The following is a 17342-nucleotide window of genomic DNA, read 5'->3' as shown; positions in this document are numbered from 1 at the left end:
TAAGGCCTTGTTAGTTCTCTTGCTGAAGTTTTCTGTTTCTGCACAGAGACTTGTTTAAATAATTCTAGTGGATTAAGAGAACTTGAGGTTTTTTTAACATTTTAAACAGTTACTGCATTAAGTGTGTGTAGATTAGAGTATATAAATTGTTTTAGTATTCAACATCTAAATGTCTTGCATAAGACACTCAGCAGCTTGGACCACCTTCTTCCACTTTTTCATTTCTGTGTGGTCCCTCTCTAAGGGAACAGTTTCCTTTTTGTGGGTTCAAAATATTGTTCTTAGAAGATTTTTGCTACACTTGGCTGACTGGACCTCTTAACATGGAGAAAGATGCAGAACCTCAATAGAAAAGGAGCAACTGGTCATCTTTGTTCCCTGAGGCAGGGAGATTGGTTGGTTAGGAATTATAGGAATAAGAAAACTTGGTTTCTTTTTTCTCTGTATATTGGGATGTATTTTCTGATATACTGGGAACTCAACCCAGAAGAGGGAAAATGATTATGCTTTGTTTTCCTTTAATAATTTCTTACACGTTTCAAAGCTCTGAATCAAGCACAACTCATTTTTTTTTGACCCTGGAATTAAGATTTTTATTTCAACCTCAATTGAAAATAGCTCCTCTAAATGTGCAGAGACGAACAGTGTGCCTCTTGTGATGGCTGTTCAGAACTAGTAAGAATAAAGTAAAGATTCTCCTTGGTTAAAGCAAGAGGTGCAAACTGAAGACAGGACAGAAGAGGTTCTTGCTAGATCAGAGGAAGAAAATTGAGCTATTATTGCTTGTTATTTAGAAACATGTGGAAGCTGGACAGGATAGTCTTCAATCTATGTTACCTTGACTTTTTTACTACTTCCAGTTTTGAGTGCAGTGATACAGTGACAGATTTTTGGTTATCTAACTAAAATATTGTGAATATAATGCTGAAGGTGTTGAGTAGTACCCAACAGCTTCAGCACCTGCTTTTAAATTGTGACTTCAATTAACTGGCTGAAAGGACCATGAGAGGGCAGGATGAATGATGAAATGGCTTACTGTGTGTGCCCTAATGGTGAGTGATTAAACCATGGGATATTCCTGTAATTGTCAAACAGCAGCATAGGTAGAACAATTTGAGGACTTCCAGTAAGAGGCAAAAGTCAGCTTGCCTTTTCTGGGATGTGAGGCTTGACTTAAGTGGAAGAAGCTGTGCTTAGGTCTCAACTTTTCTTTCCCTTCCCATCTTTGACTGCAAGAACAGGTTGGCCCTGGCCTATGTGTAGAATCAGCTCTGGTTAACTGGTGACTGCAGTCCTATCTTGTTTAGAAAACAGAAGTAGACCTACTGAAATGCATGTCATGTAGCTGTATAAAGGAATAAACTTTAATTGTACTACTGTAGGGTTTTTAGGCTCCAAAAAGGCTTCTGTGTTCTATTTTGAAAACTTGGTATGTTTTTTGTTGCTTTAGGAAAGTAGGGGCTTTGGCTAATTTTATCTATGCACTTGATGCTCTTCAAGTCCTATTAGATCCTTCTGCTATTGAGACAAGTCTTTGACTCTTCTCAAGAAACAGGAGAAAAAGTTGGCCTGTGACAGCTGGTTTTGATTTGGTAGATTTTATGTGATAAGTGTTGTTTTAGCAAGAACTCATTTTGCAACTATATCTCCTCAGCTTGATCTTCCTGCAGTTGATGGCTTGGGTATGTGGGTCAGGGAGGAGGGATGCTGACACCCTTCATAGCCCACCTTTGGAGGCCCTTTTGGAGGGTCTGCTGCCCACTTCACAGCCTTAGTTGACAAGCCTGCCTCAGTATGTATGCAGAGTGCCAAACTAATTCTAACAAGAAAGTGAAACCTGTCCTTTTATTGTTATCTTAGCACAGATCTACAGAAGCAAAAATGGGAGGAAACTTAACAGGAAAAAGAAAGACAAGCTAAATAAATATATGGTACAGAAAATGCTGACATGGGAACTAGTGTATTCCAGGAAAGTATAGAGGGAATCTCCTTTTTTAAAAAATACTTGAAGGCTTGTTTTAATTCCTTTCTCGACTTGATAGCATATGTACTTTGAGGCTTTTAAATATTCAACTTGTGCCCAACTTTAGCCAAGAAATATGAAGGAAAGGTAATATGGGAACTGAGTGGGACAAAATGTCATTGACCAAAGCATCTCTCTTCACTTTCCCACATGCCAGCTTTGGAAATACTGTAGTGTGCCAGAACTTCAGTTGGGGTGATAGACAGGACCTCTGAGGAAAGAAATTCATTAAGTAAGTTAGAAGAGGCTCAATACTCCTTTTGCCATTGTAGGGAGAGTATGAAAGTGAAAAGGTGACAGATCTACCCACCCACTTGCTGAATCTTGACTCCATTGCCCAGTTTCAGATTGAAGTGTTCTGAGGCAGTGTGGAGGCCAGGGATGTTTCTGCTGTTCAGGAGATGGGGATAGAATCAAGTGAGGAATAGTAGGGCAAGCAATTTTCATAGTTTTTAAGCTTTCTCATAGGTGCTCCTGTTTTGAGGTCTTCTGTTAACTATTCGAAGTGGAAACTGGAAGTCTAGAATACTGAATACAGAATTATATATATTTTTGCAGTGATACTCAAGTCATAAAAGTTCATCTCTGCATCTTAACTCCAGAGGCATAATTCCTAACTTCTAGAGAAACTAGACTCCTTAAACAGCTGTACTATGAATGAGCAAATACCTACAGATTAAAAAAAGACAGGGTAATCAACTAAGAAGCCAGATGGATTGAACAGTCTAGGAAGATTTGAGGTGCTATTAGTCTTCATGATATGGATTAAGATAAAATTCTCGTTGACAACTGCTGCTGGTCTTTTAAGTGAAGAAATGGGGTATTTACATGATGATGTGTCTCATGTTGAAGTGTTGACAGATCTATCTAGCCAGTCTTCACTATGAACACCAATCAAAGGTGTATTGACAGACAGCCCTAGGGTGGTAGAGGAGGTCACTGGTCACATATAAAACAAAATATTGAAGTCTCCTCCTGTCTCAGTGCCAGAAAGCACTTTCGTTGGGTGGATGGGGGTATGGAGTCTATTTTACAGTGCTTGAGGACTCTGTCTTTAAAGAGTGTGTAGGGATGGAAGGCTTTCTGACTCTACACAGCACTGGCCATGAAGATGGATCTGTTCCTCAAATATGAAGTTATATTCATGAAGTTTGAGAGGTCAAGGATGACACCATCAGTAATATGAATCATTTCATGTGCATCTTGCCATGTGTCTCAGTCTAAGGACACAAGAATGAGAAGCCCTGTTCAAACATGGATTGACACTGGATCAATCCTCTCCCCTCTTTTTGCCTGACTTCTGCCAATATAGAGAAGAAATATGCAATCAGCTTTGTCAGGCATACTTGAAAATGCATACATTAAAAAGGAAGCTCTAGCATCCTTTTCCTACTTGCTACCTCCAGTTATGTAGCTGAGTGACACGTTCTGTGGAATACAGAGGTCACGGAAGCTGCTCCTGATTTTTTTCAGTTGGAATTGCAGTGTGGCTGATGGTTCACATTGAGTTGAATGCCTTACACCTTGATTTTGGCCTCCACTGTGTTGATCAGTAGTACCTCAACACACGTCAGGATTCACTCTTAGGAGTAGTTGAAGATACTTTGCAGAACTTGATGCTAAGCACTTACCTTGGTGAGTTAACATTATGTGGTGCTCCATGGTAGGAGAATGGGGAGTGGGAAGATGTTCCATCTGTGCATAGCACTGTATGTTCTACACCTAATCTTAGCTGATTGCTTCTGATTTCCCTTTCATGAGCCAAAAATGGGAGCTGATACTATAACAGTTATAAAAAAAAGTAGAAGATGAGTGTCTTTATTTTTCATGCTTTTCATTTGTGTATCTTTACTACTTTGAAATAACATCACCTAAGTTTTGTAATTATAAAAAGCTGAGAACATCTCTTTTTCTGGTCCAGTAACACAGAATCATAGAATGTCCGGAGTTGGAAGGGACCCACAAGGATGATCAATTCCAACTTGTGTCCCTGCCCATGACAACCCTAAAATTCATACTGTGAATACTTTAGATAAGTCAGAGGTGGAGATGATGAATTTAATCTCAGCTGTGCATGTTTCTGGCAGAGCTTTTAAGGAAGGGGTCATGGCTGCTGTTGGAGTGATTTGAGTTGGAAAAGTGATGGGTTGTTAAACAAGATCCCTTGTGTAAAGTTGAGAATTGCCTTCAGACATGTCATCTATCAGTGTTCTTGGAGCGTTTCAGTGTTAAGTGCAGATTTTATACCTGAAATAACCTGTAAAACGTAACCACAATTGATTCATGTTGAGTAATGTAGAGTCCTTAACAAGCCACTAGAAAGTGGCAAGGTTTTGGCAAAAGCACCAGGTAGGACAGGAGCTGTTATTAGTTTATTCAAGTTCTAGTTAGACACTTGTAGTGGGAAATGTGTTCTGTGTTCTAATTTTCTTCTGCTGCCCCCTCATCTAGTAGATGTTCTAATAATTTCACATGCGGAAGACTTAAGTTATAGAATCCAATTGTGAACTTAAGACACAACAGTATTAAGTTTGTCAGTAAATGTGAAAACTAAGGGAAACTTTCAGAACACTTAAAAAACAAACCAAAACAACCCTCCTCCCCAAAAAAAACCAGCAGAGAGCCATGGCATGTCAGATGAGCAAAAAAAATGCCCCAACTGCTGCTGGTCGTTTAAGTGAAGAAAATGGGGAATTACATAGTACATGATGAAGATGTGTCTGATATTGAAGGTCATCTTGTTTTAGCTCAAATGTGTTTTTCCAAAGCAGGAGCACAAAGTTGTGGAGCTGTTACCTCAGAAATACTTTCTACTACATCAGTCTTGTTTTCAAACCAAAGTAATTTTTTTTGTCCAAGTATGCTTATCACTATTTTTCATGTAAAACTATATTTTGCCTAATTCTAAATATTACACTCTTACGTGTTCTGTTGATGATTTTAATTGTCTTTAGCTACTTATTGATGATTTTTCAGTATTGGATCTCCATAGTAATACTTATGTGTTGCACCTGTAACAGAAATTACAACTTCTGTACAACTTAGCCTAAAATCAATCAATAGAAGATTCTCCCACTGAAATTCTGTAGCTTTATATTTAATGTATTCCACCTCTGAAATCCATTAATGCTAAAAATGAATTTCTACAAGATCCAAGTTGAGCTTAGAGCCTTTAAATATTGATACGCTTTCCCCTTTGTGCAGTCCCTGTGTGACTTTTTTCCCCACTTCTGCTCCTTGGCATGCAGCAGCAGGTGAGATGTGATCGAACAGCTGTCTTGGCTTGTTTTTTGAGAGCTTTTTTTTCCTCTAAGTCATGTACTTGAAGGGAAAAAAAATCGATCTTTTCTGTTCTCTTCAGAGAACTACTCAGAATAGAGAAGACCAATCCCTAGCTTGATATAGTAACATAGTAATCTGCAAATGTTTATCCCTCACAGACTTGACTACATGCATACATGTGCTCACTTAGCTTTTCTTTCCTTTTTCCAATACAGCTTTTTCAAGTGCAAGTATTTTTAGCACAAGATTTACTTTGAGTGTAATTCTTGGATTCAGTTTCTGTTTAATTAAATTGCGAACACCATGAAGTTTTGTTGTGCAGCTTTTGACTTGGACTAATTTCTTTCATTGGCTTCTCATAGAAATTGAGTTGAGAGCAGTGAGAGGGGAAGCTGAAGAAGGGAAATTGGGTGACCCAGAGAGGCCCTGGGAAGCTGAAGATGCGAGTAATGGACATTACAACTGAGGAATGTTTCTGCTTTTGGTGCTGTAGAAAGGAGACCTGGGAACTGTATTCGTGGGTTATCACATTGGGTTCTGTTTAACAGGCAGGAGTGGGAGGGTGAAATTGGAGGGACCCAATTCTGAACCTGTGGACAGTGTTTTGCTGTAAGGTATTTCTGTTGATACAGATGGAGCTGCACTGGCAATGTGTCGTGCAGCGTGTGTGTCCCTGGACTGACAGTCATCATCCTGTGTTACATATGTGTATGTAAGTAATGACCAGCTGGTACTCCTGTGTGAGACCTGTGTCTGATGGTAATTGACTAAAAGTATTAATGTAAGTGTAGAAGCAGAGGCTGGCAAACCTCACTCCTCTGCTTGCTCAACTGCATTGTTTGAATTCTTCAGTGTTCAGTTGAGCTGTTGATCGTGAACATGCATAAACTTGTTTTTGCTACTATGCTATTGTGTAGTAGTCTTAAAAAACAAACAAAAGTTCATAGTGTAATTTGTTTTCTGCAGTGTCTTGGCTTCCCAAACAGGATCTTGCTATCCACAGCAAGTTGTACATGCAGTCATGTTTTGTATTCTAGTGGTGAAGAGTGCAGACCTAGAAAACTCGGTTGTCCTGTTATCTCATTTTTGCTGTTCTGTAGGGTAGTATTAATGTGAGGGTTCTGGAAACCTATAAGGACAGTCTCTTAAGCATGAGAGTATTATTGGATTTATCTAATTACGTTCATGACTTTCATTGTTATGGGCACACTTCCTTCCCATCTTTCTGAATAGAGCTGAAAAAAATATTTTAAGGAGATCTTTAACAGGCATCATTATATATTGTGTTTGAATATTGATAGATCTATCTGTTATTATTTTGGAATCATGCATCTAAACTGCTCTGGATTTCTTAAGTAGTAGAGCTCTGATCTGGTCACTGAATTTACCCATATGTTAGAAATAAACAGGTGTCACTGGGTTGATGCCTAAAACCTTTTCTAATGACCATTGGGAAACTCAGGCTGCCTATGGGAAGGAGGAAAATCTGAGGAGTAGGCAATTAAAATAAGTAGTCTATCAGTGTGTCTGTCTTCAAGAGAAGGACATGGTTCCAATAGTGTCTTCTGTATTATACTTGTGACAAAGATTTGTGTAGTGTTACGGTTTCCATATGAAAGGTGTCAGCTTCACTACAGCACTTTCTTTAGCATACACTATGTGAGTTGTTTTATGAAAATCTGTATTTCAAACTCTTGAGCACAACTACAGGACACAGTGCCTGTGGGGCTTTGAGAAACTTCAAAGGTGTTGCTTTTTGGATCCTGATGATCTTGCTCTTGGAAGACATGATGTGTGTGCCCTGTTAGTGGCGTCATGCTGATTACTCCCAAGGAATGGAGTTAAAGTCACTGTCAGCTTTGCAGACTAAAATTTATCTACTGCTGGGAGATACAAAGCATTGGTATTGTGTGCTTCAGTCCTACTAAAAGGTGGTAAGGTGTACAGATAAGTGCAGGGAAGATGAGAACAACTCCTATAGTACTAATGGTTTGTAATCGTCAAAGCATCTATATCTTGTGTGTTGCACGAGAAAGGAAACTGGTATTTTTTGTTTTTCCCCTTTTATATCATCTGCCCAAATGCTTTCAAACAAAGGTGCTGTTCTGGAAGACTGATCTCTGTGGACAAGCTCAGTTTTAGCCAACTATGGGCTCTCCTTCAGAGAGGCATCTGGTATGTTCCTCTAGTGTCTCGTGGCTAATAAGCTACTTCAGTTACCAGTCAGCTGGAATTGTCATCAGCTCTGCTGTGTAGGACTGGGAATTTGTAAAGGAAGCTAATTAGGAAAACCAGGGAAAGAATACTTTTCTTTATTGTACTAAATTTTATTGTTCAAATTTCTGTTTTTCTTGATATAGAAATAGACATCAATGTAACAAGTAGTGAGACAAGGAATAGTGTCTAGTAATCAGAAATCTTCAAAAATACTAAGTAGAAGAGATTTACTGTTTCTTGGTTTTTTTGAGGAACAAGTAGAATAGTTCATAACTCTAGGTATTTGATCTGTGTAGAAAGTTGTATGGATGTGGAAAATATACAGCTCTTCATGTGAAAAGCTGCTTTGATTTGAGACTACTGCATAGAATTACAAATGAAAGAATATAGGTGTTACCTGGACTTACAGGTTTAAGTACACACAAAACTGTGTAACTTAAGTCTTAGATTACCAGTTCTTCAGGAAGTAATACTAATAGGTTTGAGCTGTGAGTGGTGAATGAGTTGGGCTGGTATTTATGTTTCATCCTGCTTTCCCTTTTCAGTATTCATTAATGACTGTTCTCTCTTATCTGTGGTGCTGTTTTTTCTGTTAGTCTTTTCTGGCACTGTTATAGTTGGTTTGGATGACACGAGAGCACTTGGACCTAAAGGAATGCAAGGACCTTTGGGAGTTCAGACACCAGGTTTCTAACGAACTCTTTTTTTCCACAGCTGGAAACTGGGGGGTGGGGAGGGTGAAGACTGGGGAGGACTATTAATATGGAAAAACAAAACCCACCAAATTAAAGAAACCCCAACACTCTCTTTTAAGTTACTTTTCCCTTCCTAAGTTCTAATAGCGATCACATCTGACAAGACCCAGAAAAGATCTCGCAGCTTTAGGCTGTAGGTATTTTAGCAGCTGGAGGCTCATCGTGCTAATGTCTTGTCCATGCTATAGGACAGAATAGATCATATTACATAAAAATGGAAAGGAGGAGTGTGTGTTCCCTGAATTCCATCTAAAATTTCCTGTCTCATTTATAAGAGTTCTCGTATGTTAGAGGAAAATGACTGGGAACAAATGCTATTTCTTTAAAAACTGCTAATGATCTTCACACATGTGAAGGCTTATCTCTCAATAGATGTTCCTGGAGTGTTATCTGTTTTCTGTTGTGTAAGTAACAATATAATAATGGCTTCAGCTGGATGGTGAATGGACCATCTGTTGGCTTTGAAGATGGAATTCTCTGTGTACTGATCCACTTCTTGCTAATAAGAACAAGAGACCATAGAAACATGAGGATGCATAATGAAGTGAAAGCAGGATTTTAATAAGCTACCCATGAAATGTAGTTTTTGCTTGTTTTAAAGCATGATGGTGTGGTTTTTAGGGGAATAAAGCTAAGCAGGTGTTTGTTCTGTATGTTATGGATACTGATCCTCTTGACATGACCAGTATTACACATTTGCAGAAGCAATTCAGATTTGCCTTTTGTATTGAAGGGTAAGAATTAAATACTCATTTTTTCTTTCAAGGTACTTATTTTCATATCTGATCCTCTGCTTTCACTGAGGGCAAGTCCTTGTTCTTGAAGGTTTGTGCAGGATTTTCAAGCATCAGGAGTTGTCATTTCTTGGTGTGGGGCCAGACTAAAGCAGTAGGATTTATTCACCTGCACTGTGAACTTGATGAAGACAGTAGAGAACTACTGCTGCAGGGTAAGAATTAGGGTATGTCTTGATCACATCTTCAGGAAAGAGACAGGGAGATCTGTGGTCTTATTTTAGTGGTTCCCACAATATTGACTTAATACTTTGTTAAACCCTTTTCTGAAGATAATTTTCTTATTATTAAGAATTAGAGAATCATTCTTGTAGCTGAAGCTTGATTACTCTAAGCTTGCTTATCAGTCACATAAAGGAATAAATTTCCTTCACATGAGAATTAAGGAAAAAGATGTTTTAAATTTGGCCGAAGCTAGTGAAAGTCCCACTTTATTTTTTTTCCCTGAGGTGACTGGTCTATCAGAAATGAGAATTAAGCAATTCTCCAGCTGTATGAAGTTAATACCTGCCTATATATGTGTTCCTTCATACTTGCAACCTTATGCATAGAGTAGAAACTGAGAAAGCCTTCAGCAGCTTCTAGGCTTTTTACATGCCTTTTCCACAATGATGTATGCTTATTTTTTATTGGAAAATGTGTCAAGGTGTGTTTTTGCATGTGGAACTCCAGTCATTCAACTAAGGTGGTAATGCTAGAAGGGTCAGTTTTGTTCTGTTTCATATTTAGGAATTGATTTGTTAGAGAACATAAGATGATTGAAGCTCAGGAGTGAGTACAATCTCTGCTCTGTAATTTGAGACAAAACTGGTTTGGTATCTTGAGTTTTCAAATAATTTCAAAATCCTAAAACTATCATAACCAGTGTTCTAAGCAGGCCTAAAATACAGATCTGAAATGTCAGAAAGTAACACTTGTTTTTTGGGATCTTTGGGAATCTGAGTGTTCATCAGAGCTGGTGTGCTTCACGTGTCCTCTTGAAGCTTCCATCGTGCTGGGCTGAGTGCTTGTTGTATACTCTATTTTTCAAGCTAACCAGACAAGGCAAAAGTGCACTTGGGAAGCGTGTGACAGCCCTGGTGTCCACCAGGGCTCTGGTGGTGGTGGGAAGACTTCTAGAAAAATTGCCTCGTAAGCTTACAATTGGTGTAATCTCTTTCATTCTTGCAGACTTGAATGTTGTGTTACTCCTGGGTAGTCCTTTTTCCTTCCAACCAGAAACAGGCTAATTTTTAGGAAGAAAATTAAAATCCACAGAAAACTTAACTGTTCAGTTATACTACTGTGTTTTTCCTCCTACACCACCATGGTAAAAGCCGATGATTGCCGAGTTGAGCAATGATAACAAGTTCCGTGAGTGTGTTTCTTGGTAGGGTGGCTGTATTTCATGGCATTCCTCACTTAAGTGGTATCCATGTCACAAAACACATTCAGCTTAGTCACTGAAGCATTCCTTCTCGAGCTGTGGCGAAGACTCCTGTTCAGCTACATGTCTCTTGTTCTGCTGCGAGATGTGCTTATCCTGGGTGTACTTCAGTTTTTTCCCTCTGTATCATGAACTTTTTTGCTAGTGTTTTTCTAAATGCAACATTAGAAACATCTTGAGACAGATTACTTGTGTGGCAAAACTAGCTGTGGAGAACATAATAAACTTGTTTTCTGAATTAGTAGTTTGCCAACCTTTTAACATCTTCCCTTTCCAACCCCCTCCACAAATCTCAAATTTGTGTGGTATGGGAGCTATCGTAGAGTTTAGACTTTGCAGTTTGTTTCTGATTTGATAGAAGTATATTACCTGCAAAAGCAGAGTATTTTTGTCTGTCAAGACAACTCTCATGCATCCTTGCTATTTGCTCAAATAAGCATTGTAAGATACTCTGTTTATTTGACCTTGTTAGTCTTAAGGGAGCTGTGTTAAATCTTAACATTTTAAACCCAGTCAAACTTAAAAGCAAAACGTTATGTTTTCACAATGTCGTTCTGTAGCAGAGTAGGGCACCTGCATTTTCCTTTGAGGAATGTGTTACTAGCTTGTCATGAACAAGCTGTGTTGTTGGGAGAAATCTATTTAAGACTTCTCCAATTTGTTTATTTTAAAATATAACATATTGCATAAATAGCTTTTGTTCTTTTGGTTTGCTGCTAATTAATTAGAAATAAATGTAACATCTTGCAGAGTTAGAGAATTCTGTGGGTAAATGTTTTGCTATTGACCTAAGTGCCACCACATAAATGAGATGACAAACAAGTTCTATGCAAGCAGGGCTGCTGGAAGCTGTGCCTGCACTGGTGCTTATGCAATGTTTGGGTACGTTCTGTGATGTTGAGTCACTGAGAAGTCTTAAGACAAAAAATGACATAGAACGATTAGTCTGTCATTATGGTGGCATATATCCTGGAGGTACAGTGACCCATAGCTCTGTTGGTTACTGCATCCTGATACATGAGAACAAAATTGTCTCTTCTAAGCTTAGCTCTAGTAGCTGTTACTCGTTACAGTCAGCAACTCTTTGCTTCAGGACTTAAGAAACTGGACCACATTATTCTGCCATTTGCTACAGGATGATGCTGTTGAAATTATGTGGAATTCTTCAAACACAGCCCTGAATTTTTAAAATATTTAATAAAAAAAAACCTACTCAAACCTTGCTTTCACTTCACAGAACGGTGCTAGATGCTGATGCAGATTTTGTTCAAATGCTAACATGTATGCCACAAACACGACAGTCTCCCAAAGGACTAATGATTTTGGTCACTGAGATTGTTAACCATTGATATCTTCTGCTGGCTTAGATAAAGATGCTTCTAGCATGTGCAGTTACTTCAACCTATGCGTTCACATTCCATTGGGGGTTAATTTGATGTGAGTCTCTTGCTGTTCTTGAAAACTTGTTTTGGGAAGCAGTTCTGTCAAAGTGGCAGTAAAGCCTGGTTTGCCTGTCCTGTAAGCCTGATTTATTCCCTGCTTTTCATCTTCTGATATGCTCCAAATTTATGGCTATATCTCTCAGATTCAAACTTTGTTTTGTAATTAGAGGCTTGCAGTTCTGTATCTAATAATCTGGGTTTAAATAAATACTCCTTAATGAGCAGACTAGTACTTGGATTGCTATGTGTGCTTGGAGGTTGAGTTTTATATTTAAGTTGCTCATATTACAGCTGAAAAAGGGAGAAAGTACATGGAATGGCCAGCTGGGTGTCTGCCTAGTTGTATCCACAGAGGTTTTGAAAGAACTAAACTAGAACCATTTTGTGGGTGCTGTGGACTTCAAGTCTTTATCAAGACAACTGCCTTTCTTGTGTTGCAGTGCTTCATAACAAGCACCTTTGCCATTTTATCTCATCTTAAATTGAGGTTTGCAAGTTATGCTTTCAGCTAATTAATGGGTTCTTTTTCTGTTAGAGCTAATTATACTGTAATTTCAGTGTTTAATATGCTCTTCTACATGGAACTAGTTACTGTTCTGGTATGAATGAGTACATCACCTGACACTCCTGTGATAAAAGGCTTTATGGAGAAATACTGTAAGGGATCCCAGTATGCGAATTCACATAACAAATCCCTCAAAAATCAAAGGTGAAAGGCTGGTTATCTAGTCCATCATTTTGCGAATGTTTGTTGGATACATGTCTCTGGATCCTTTGGTGCTCTTTTTTGGTCAGGTAAAGAGTTCAAGACAAGGTGGTTTTACGTTTTTCTTTTTTGTTATCTGGAACACTGAAAACATCTCCAGGTTACCCTTTCAGTAAGAGGAAATTACGTTACTTCAGTCTACCTGCCTGTCCCTCTTGTTTGAAGTATGGCCACAGGGCACTGACATCCCTAGATAAATCCTTGGGAGCAAATCTTGTCTCTGAGGCAAGGCGTGTTCAGCTGTGGAATATTTTACGTTGGTTCATGTATTAGTGACCGCAGGGTAGAAATTAGTGCTCATACAGACCTTGATTTAAGCACTTGCTTCCTCTTTAGGCTGATGTTTACAGGCTGTATTCAGTATTCAACTCGGATCCGCAGTGGCACTGCGGAAAAGAAAAAGTGACCCATGGGACACAGCTAAAGGTTGAAATATTTTGCAGCTGGGGATCACGCTGGTGATGGATTGGCAATATCCAAATTGCACCAAAAGACTGATGGTGAGTACTCAGTGGAAAGCTGGACATAAAATCTTGGTCCATTTCCTGCGTCCAGCCAAACTGGCACAACACAAGGAAGCCTTCCTCTGTCTTGAAAGATGGAGGAATGTGGTGTCTGTTATTAATTCAAATTCTTCTAGCTGAAGTATAGAATTCACTGAAATAATAAAATACAGTTATTTGAAGAAAGACAAGGTATCAAATTCAGCAGTACAACTGGGGACCATTTATGCAGCTGATGGTGACCAAGTTGTCTGGCTTCAAGAATTCTGTGTTCTCGGTGGGGAAAAAGGTCAGCAGAGCGTGTGCTTTTGCATGTGGAGTCCAGTAGTCTGTAAAGTCTGGGAAAGTGTAGATGAATAAATCCAATTAATAGTTAAGGAGCTTTGTGAGATCCAGGTTTGTATGGTAATATTTATGTCTTCATTACAGAATTAATATTTCCCAGTTTATCTGTAAATAACAGAAGGAAGGGTGGGTGGGTTCAGAAATTAGCTAGCAGATGTTTTTTTCGAAAACTTCTTTCTTTTCAAGTTATTAAAACTTAATTGCTTTGTCTATATTAGGTTTAATATTATCTAGTTCTCGAGGGATTTATAGTTCTATCCAGAGCTTGGCAGACAAACTCTACAGGTCAGTAGACAGAGTTAATAGGTTTAGTAAATATTAATAAAATAAATCTATTGTGCAACTAAATCTTTAGGGAAATTACTCTGGTAGTTTAATTTTAAAAAAAGAAACATGATCTTGATGATTTTGTGGAGTTTTCTTATTAAAATTATTTTTAGTAATTGAAGTGAGTATCATATTTATTAGATAAACTTTTATAAAACCTTCACATGTACACATGGGGTAAGCCGATAGGGAACTAAGTGGTGTGTTTTTTAAAACTGTGGAAGAAATGGTCTTTGAAAGTTAGTGTTCACTTCAGGGAATGATGTTTATTTGACTAGAAAAGAGCAGTTTGCCTGGGGCTTTCTTACACAGCACCTTTATATTCTTGGCTTAAAAAAGGAAAAAAGTAGAAGTACAGGAAACCATCAGGTTGAAAGCAAAGCAGGTGTTGGGTACACCTTCTTAGTTGGGCAGGTACCAGTGTTTCTGCTGGGCAACAGTTGTGCAGTGTCAATAACTATTATTTTATTTTCCAGTTCTTTGTAGAATTAGAAAGAAGCAGCCAGGTGATGAGCAGTGCAGCAGCAGAGCTCCTCTTGCCTCCTGAGCTACCTGTGCATGTCACAGAAAAGTCAACTTGTACCAACCGTGAATGGGAATAGAACCATTTAAGTTGTTAGGACTAGGACCAGCCGTGTTAAAACTTCGCTCATTTTTTGATGCAGAAATGCTTCTGAGCTTATCTGAAACACCATTGTAAATCACAAGTTTATAATGCGTTACAGAGTAGTTAAGTCAAACAAGAACAGCCGCTACATAAAGGCTGTCCTGTGATCTCTAGACATGTTACGCAATGTAGTCATTCACAAGACTGACAATTGCCAAGAAATATGTCAGTCGTAATGTGTTTTGTTGCTTGTGAATCTGCAAGGAATAAACAAGTGTGCAATAGAGGAAGGGGATCAAATGGGTTATTTGTGGGCGTCTGGCTAGGGATTGAGTGCCTGGAAAAAGATGTTCTTCCCTCTGAGGTCCATAACCTGCTGTTAGCAGTTTTATTGGAATTTGTAGGTGGACAGAGTATTTTGGAGGTGTCAAGTAAGGACAGGAAAGAAATCCAGCGTGCTGGTTTGGGGGGGAGAAAAGGCAGCAGAGAGTTTTGTTTGATGTGGCTTGGTTTTGTTTTGGGTTTTTTTGGTTGTTTCGTTTTGGTGTTATTGTTTTGTTTTTTCCCCATGGTGGAAGTATGTAAAGCTAAGAAATAGAAATTATATAGCTGACTGAGGTTGAAAATGCTATAGACTTTTCAACAGATTATTTGACTTAAGCCACGTGAATATTCAATAAGAAATCTGCAAATCAGAGGGATTATTCTGAGAAAAGAAAAGTTAGTGTGTTTGCCAAGAAAGAGTCATTCCTGTTTGTCAATATGCTAGGAGAGTGTTATGCTCAAGGTAAAAAGTTGTTGGTATACCTGTTGTACAGAAGTGTAGTAGACTTACTGATCTCCCAAGAACAATATAGATCTTTAATGTAACTGTTTGTGGTGGGCACATAGGGGAAATACTCAAACTAAATATTATTAAAATGCATTTTTAAGTGGATGATGGTCATGTAGTAGCAAGCATGCATCTAGCACATGTCTTACCCTTGTAAAAGATGAAGAACTCCTACTCCTGCCTTTGTCTCTGCACTAGGAACTGGGCTCACTGGACAGACAGTAATTCACTGTTGTGCACTGCCTGCTTGGTGGACAAAAGGTGATGGTTCCATATTGGGATTTTTGGCTGTTAATATACGTACTGTCATTATTGCTGTCATCAGTATTCTAACATGATTTTTAAATGGAGGGAAGCTTCTTACATATGTATGATATGTGTGCTTAATAGGATCCTGGTGTTAATATGGTCTGAAGTAGATGGCATATTTTAAGGACTTAATATGCTAAATAACATGGAGTTAAGTGGGGCGGGGGTGTGGAATCTTTTGTGTTCTAACAAGACGTCAAAGAGAAATACATTCTGCTGGAAAAATTGCCAGTGTGGTTTTAAAACCATGTCTACTGCCTCAGAAATGTAGTCTCAGTAGTCCTGAGTTTTGGATTCATGTGTTCAAATGACTGGTTACAATACTGTTTTCCATTAAGCTTTTCTGGAATACACGATGCTTTGTGAACAAAGGTGAACTAGGGCCTGAAGGAAGCCCCAAGCAGGAAAGTGCAGGTGTATTTGTAGCTATGAGGACCATAGGCCAACCTCAGAATTATTGCTACCTGTTATTTAAAGAGAGACTGCTCAGCTCTGCCAGTGTCTTCTAAGATGGTGTTCCCCACTAATTTCGTTGTCCCAAGTCATTGTGGCTAAATCCCTAATTCCTGCGTAAGCCTTCACTTCACATAGTCAGAAAAGTAGCCTGTGTGATACGAGAATGAGTTTTTTTGTTCTTAGAGTTATGAATATCGTAACTTTTACTGTGTTACTCTACTCTGGAATTGGAGCTCTGAAAATCTTTATAATGCTGCCTTTTGAAATGGCTTAAAAATAGTTGTGTGAGGTGATTTGCAACAATATTAGGCTCCAGCATCAGGACAGGTCTGACAAAATAGTCCTTGGATGAACTGTTCAGTCACTGAAACAGGCAAATGTCTCTCATCTCTGCCCCCTCAAACACTCTACATGGGATTGTTTTGTGTAGCTATGAAAATATGAAGACACTAAATTGTCAGCTGAACACATGTGATCTTTCATATTTGCGGTTTTCTGAAGTACCAGTGATGACTGTGCCATAGCTGGTGAGGAAACTGTGTAGCCATTGCAGGATGTGATGGCAAGGGCAAATGCCATTTTAGTGTCTTTCTAATATCATCTTATGCAGTGTTAAATAGGACAGTGCTTAGCAAAGGCCAGTTTTGTATTCCTGTGCAGCTTGGAGGTGCTTGGAATGCTGAAGAATTTCTACTGCTTTTTCCAACTGTCTTAGTTAACAAAATAACTAGGAATGCTGTGTAGGGAACAGCAGAGCACACACGCTCGCTTCCTTTGGCCTGCGAGCAGGCCCTGGACAAGCTGCTCCTGCTCATCCTTTCCCACAGCTGTGCAAGGACCAGACCATCCGCAGGCGGGGACTCTCTCAGGGTGCTGTTGGGAGACCCACGCTTGCTCATACACCAGGCTGTATCCTTCCCCAAGGGTATGGTCTGTGCCAAGGAGGTAATGCTTTTTGAGGGGGTCAGGGAACATAAAATTATCTTGGTCTCTTGACAGGTATTCATGAAATGTTTGGTGCCCTGCATCATCATCTTTTGTCTTGCACCTCAAGTTTAGGGTTTATAAAATTTGCCTATTTTTGTTGTTGTTGTTTTTTTGTACTTTGAAGAGAAGCAATAACATCGAGCATGAATTGATTTTGGTAGACCTCTGTTAGAAAATCCAGTCTTCAGCCTTCCTCTGATAAAAGGTGTTAAAGCTGGACAATCTTGAGGCATTTATGTAATGTTATTGTTGTGTAGTACTGATTGTGTAA

General features: G+C 38.9%; 1 protein-coding gene across 8 annotated transcripts in view; it reads left to right on the top strand.

The window, feature by feature from the left end:
- Nucleotides 1-17342, top strand: part of ATP8A2 (ATPase phospholipid transporting 8A2) — a 340707-nt gene that overhangs the window by 103257 nt on the left and 220108 nt on the right. The gene's annotated exons all lie outside the window — the stretch shown is intronic.

The sequence above is a fragment of the Columba livia genome, chromosome 1 (genome assembly GCF_036013475.1).
Source record: "Columba livia isolate bColLiv1 breed racing homer chromosome 1, bColLiv1.pat.W.v2, whole genome shotgun sequence".
Classification (NCBI taxonomy): Eukaryota; Metazoa; Chordata; class Aves; order Columbiformes; family Columbidae; genus Columba; species Columba livia.
Note: the sequence above shows the minus strand (reverse complement) of the source record. Positions and strands in the feature narration are given on the sequence as shown.